The sequence below is a fragment of the Bubalus bubalis genome, chromosome X (assembly GCF_019923935.1).
Source record: "Bubalus bubalis isolate 160015118507 breed Murrah chromosome X, NDDB_SH_1, whole genome shotgun sequence".
Taxonomy (NCBI): domain Eukaryota; kingdom Metazoa; phylum Chordata; class Mammalia; order Artiodactyla; family Bovidae; genus Bubalus; species Bubalus bubalis.
This window is the reverse complement of record NC_059181.1, coordinates 96668819-96673914: the sequence shown is the minus strand read 5'-3', so window position 1 is coordinate 96673914 and position 5096 is coordinate 96668819. Positions and strand designations below refer to the sequence as shown.

General features: G+C 44.0%; 1 non-coding gene across 1 annotated transcript; it reads left to right on the top strand.

Annotated features, from left to right (window-relative positions):
- The first annotated feature begins 1717 nt into the window (after positions 1-1717).
- On the top strand, positions 1718-1789 carry TRNAS-GGA. Its single transcript has one exon. It is a non-coding gene; the product is annotated as a tRNA-Ser (tRNA).
- The last annotated feature ends 3307 nt before the right edge of the window (positions 1790-5096 follow it).

Below are 5096 nucleotides of genomic sequence, written 5' to 3'. Positions count from 1 at the left end.
GCCATAAGGGTGGTGCCATCTGCATATCTGAGGTTATTGATATTTCTCCCAGCAATCTGGATTCCAGCTTGTGCTTCTTCCAGCCCAGCGTTTCTCATGATGTACTCTGCATATAAGTTAAATAAGCAGGGTGACAACATACAGCCTTGATGTACTTCTTTTCCTATTTGGAACCAGTCTGTTGTTCCATGTCCAGTTCTAACTGTTGCTTCCTGACCTGCATACAGATTTCTCAAGAGGCAGGTCAGGTGTTCTGGTATTCCCATCTCTTTCAGAATTTTCCACAGTTTATTGTGATCCACACAGTCAAAGGCTTTGGCATAGTCAATAAAGCAGAAATAGATGTTTTTCTGGAACTCTCTTGCTTTTTCCATGGTCCAGCGGATGTTGGTAATTTGATCTCTGGTTCCTCTGCCTTTTCTAAAACCAGCTTGAATATCTGGAAGTTCACGGTTCACATATTGCTGAAGCCTGTCTTGGAGAATTTTGAGCATTACTTTACTAGCATGGGAGATGAGTGCAATTGTGTGGTAGTCTGAGGATTCTGTGGCATTGCCATTCTTTGGGGTTGGAATGCAAACTGACTTTTTCCAGTCCTGTGGCCACTGCTGAGTTTTCCAAATTTGCTGGCATATTGAGTGCAGCACTTTCACAGCATCATCTTTCAGGATTTCAAATAGCTCAACTGGAATTCCATCACCTCCACTAGCTTTGTTAGTAGTGATGCTTTCTAAGGCCCACTTGACTTCACATTCCAGGATGTCTGGCTCTAGGTGAGTGATCCCACCATCATGATTATCTTGGTTGTTAAGATCTTTTTTGTACAGTTCTTCTGTGTATTCCTGCCACCTCTTCTTAATATCTTCTGCTTTTGTTAGGTCCATACCATTTCTATCCTTTATCAAGCCCATCTTTCCATGAAATGTTCCCTTGGTATCTCTAATTTTCCTGAAGAGATCTCTAGTCTTTCCCATTCTGTTGTTTTCCTCTATTTCTTTGCATTGATCACTGAGGAAGGCTTTCTTATCTCTCCTTGCTATTCTTTGGAACTCCGCATTCAGATGCTTATATCTTCCCTTTTCTCCTTTGCTTTTCACTTCTCTTCTTTTCACAGCTATTTGTAAGGCTTCCCCAGACAGCCATTTCGCTCTTTTGCATGTCTTGTCCATGTGAATGATCTTGATCCCTGTCTCCTGTACAATGTCACGAATCTCTGTCCATAGTTCATCAGGCACTCTATCTGTCAGATCTATTCCCTTAAATCTATTTCTGACTTCCACTGTATAATCATAAGGGTTTTGATTTAGGTCATACCTCAATGGTCTAGTGGTTTCCCTACTTTCTTCAATTTAAGTCTGAATTTAGCAATAAGGAATTCATGATCTGAGCCACAGTCTGCTCCTGGTCTTGTTTTTGCTGACTGTATAGAGTTTCTCAATCTTTGGCTGCAAAGAATATAAGCAATCTGATTTCAGTTTTGACCATCTGGTGATGTCTATGTGTAGAGTCTTCTCTTGTGTTGTTAGAAGAGGGTGTTTGCTATGACCAGTGCATTTTCTTGGCAAAACTCTATTAGTCTCTGCCCTGCTTCATTCCGTATTCCAAGACCAAATTTGCCTGTTACTCCAGGTGTTTCTTGACTTCCTACTTTTGCATTCCAGTCCCCTATAATGAAAAGGACATCTTTTTTGGGTGTTCTAAAAGGTCTTGTTGGGCTTCCCTGGTGGCTCAGAGGTTAAAGCGTCTGCCTGGAATGCAGGAGACCCGGGTTTGATCCCTGGGTTGGGAAGATCCCCTGGAGAAGGAAATGGCAGCCCACTCAAGTACTCTTGCCTGGAGAATCCCATGGATGGAGCAGCATGGTAGGTTACAGTCCATGGGGTCGCAAAGAGTTGGACACGACTGAGCGACTTCACTTTCACTTTTCTAAAAGGTCTTGTTGGTCTTCACAGAAGCATTCAACTTCAGCTTCTTCAGCGTTACTGGTTGGGGCATAGACTTGGATTACTGTGATATTGAATGGTTTGCCTTGGATAGCACGGGCAGCTGTGATGGCACACATAGTGCGGGCAGCTGCAACGACGCACATAACATGATGGAGAGGAGCTACCCCATGGTCCGAGGTCAGGGGCAGAAGCTGGGAGGAGCTACCCCGTGTCTGAGGTTGGGGCGGCAGCCGAGAGTGCTAGACTGCGACAGCACAGGAACATCTAAGAGGAGCTTCCCCATGTCTGTGGCCAGGGGCGGTGGCTGGGAGGAGCAACACCACGTCCAAGAAGCTGTGGCTCTGCAGGCACAGGAGAGCCTAGAGGAGCTATTCCACGTTCAAGGTCAGGAGGGGAGGTGGTGAGGAGATACCCCTCCTTCAAAGTAAGGAGCAGTGGCTGCACTTTGCTGGAGCAGCCATGAAGAGATACCCCACATCCAAGGTAAGAGAAACCCAAGTAAGACGGTAGGTGTTGCAAGGGGGCATCAGAGGGCAGACACACTGAAACTATAATCACAGAAAACTAGTCCATCTAATCACACTAGGACCACAGCCTTGTCTAACTCAATGAAACTAAGCCATACCTGTGGGGCCACCCAAAACGGGCAGGTCATGGTGGAGAGGTCTTAAAGAATGTGGTCCACTAAAGAAGGGAGTGGCAAACCACTTCAGTATTCTTGCCTTGAGAACCCCATGAACAGTTTGAAAAGGCAAAATGATAGGATACTGAAAGAGGAACTCCACAGGTCAGTAGGTGCCCAATATGCTACTGGAGATCAGTGGAGAAATAACTCCAGAAGATTGAAGGGATGGAACCAAAGCAAAAACAATACCCAGCTGTGGAAGTGACTGGTGATAGAAGCAAGGTCCGATGCTGTAAAGAGCAATATTGCATAGGAACCTGGAATGTCAGGTCCATGAATCAAGGCAAATTGGAAGTGGTCAAACAGGAGGTGGCAAGAGTGAACGTTGACATTCTAGGAATCAGCGAACTAAAATGGACTGGAATGGGTGAATTTAATTCAGATGACCATTATATCTACTACTGCGGGCAGGAATCCCTCAGAAGAAATGGAGTAGCCATCATGGTCAACAAAAGATTCCAAAATAAATTCACCTAGCTCGAAAAAACTAGCCATACCACATTCCATTGCCCCTGCACTCTCCTCTGTGATGGTCCACACCCTGTGGAGTGTGCTTCTCTCTGAATCCGAATAAATCCACCTCTTACCTATCACTGTGTCTCTCACTGAATTTTTGCAATGAGACATCAGAGGCTGAAGTTCATTAGGTCCTGAAACCAGGTATCTTGGGTTTTGGCCGGGCTTAAGTCCCGGGAGAGAGGAGCTGAAGGACAGGAGGCAAAAGCAGTGGGAAAAACGTGCCATCATATCCCCTTCATAACCTGCCAGAAAATCTGCTAAATACCTGGCCTGTACTCACAGTTTTCATTGGCCTGATCCTTGGCACATAGAATATTAAGGACAGAAGAACCCCTATGCGCTTGGGTAACAGCTATTGGGGCCCAGCAGATAGTGGAGCCTTTGGGACACACTGAGGAGTAGCCCTTGCCAGAGTGCCTCAATTGCACCTGCTGCTGCTCTCCTGTTCACGGGGGGTTTGAGGAAACAATAAATGAGATTGTAAAGAAATTAAGATTTTGTTAGACATATGTCCTTCCAGCCATAGGAGTTAGGACCGCCTACCTTAACTGGAGGTTTTCTGGAATCTGAGGCTGAGCCACGTGAGCTTTCTGCTGAGTTTGTTTTTTTCTGTCTCAGTTTCCAGCACACTGAGCTTCTTGTCACTTCCCCTGCACTCGGTTTTCTTCACGTTTAGCTTTCACCATGGGAGCTTTTGCTGAGTTGGGCTCCTGCTGTGCTTGGCCTCTTCCTTGCGGGGACCAAGCTAAGGCTGTTTCAGTCAGGTTAAATCCAAGAAACGGCACCATAGATGTTGGAGGAGTTTGCAATTTCCTTGGCTCTGTCTCATTGCCACAAAAATTTGAAGCGACAGACAGCCCTTGGACAGACCAGTGTTACAGCTCTGTGTTACAGCTCAGTTTTATTTAGAAAGTAAAGGAAAATACATCCTTGAGGAATGAGGGAATGCCAACCCAAAAGATGCGAAGAGAAGAGAGGCCCCCAGCCCAATTTTGGCTTCTCTTTTCATGTTTTTTCTCCTCCCCCTGGGCCTGCCCTATGTAAATTGGGCTAGCCAGGGGTGCTGTTTGTTTTACCTCAGGTCCTCACTCTGATCTTCGGACCTTCCTTTTTTCTATTTTTTCGGGCTTTTCCCTTCCTTGTCTTTTAGCCACTGCCATTCTGGACTCCTTTTTCCTATTATAAATACCTAACAAAATCAAAGTTCAACTGCAAAACTTTTAAAGATCTTATTGGTTTTATTCAATATTTCATGAATTGGACAGCATCCCTTCTAGCAGATAGAAAGGAGCTCTGAGGAGCTGTACAAAATGAAAAAAAAAAATATAGGTGGAAGGGAGTGGGAATAAGAAAGTTAATTGGGCAAAAAGTGGATTATGGTAAGGTCATTTCACTTTAGGAGACAGCAGGTGTCTATCAGGCAGATGACCTCATTAGTGCTAAGCAACTGATGGCTGATTGGTTCTTGATTCCATTTCTGGGAGAGGCCAAAACTGTAATTAAGTCTTGGTGACATAGGGCTTGGCATAAGTGACTCCATTTTGGGCTTGTTGTCCTGTTTTCAACACAATTTAAGTTAAAGAAAAAAACTGTTAAGAAAATAATAGTAAGGGTGATATGTGTATAAAACACAAATTGTGAAGTTTTTTTTTTGGTGGTATACTGATATAATGAAATTTTGTAAAGGTGATTCACAGAAGTCTCAAGTCTGAGAACTACCTCCTAACCTGTGTCTATGTAACACCATTAGTTGGGTCATTTCTTTTTTTTGGCTGAATCATCTATTGTAGTCATCACTATTTTCAAATGAAATTCGACCCCAAAATATGCCTCTATGGCATAAGAATTATCTTGAGAAACTGCAAACATAGGAGAAGTTTGAAAACAGAGTAGAAGTTTCCCTTTCTTAAAGGAAATCTACATTTATAAATGAAACTTACATTAGA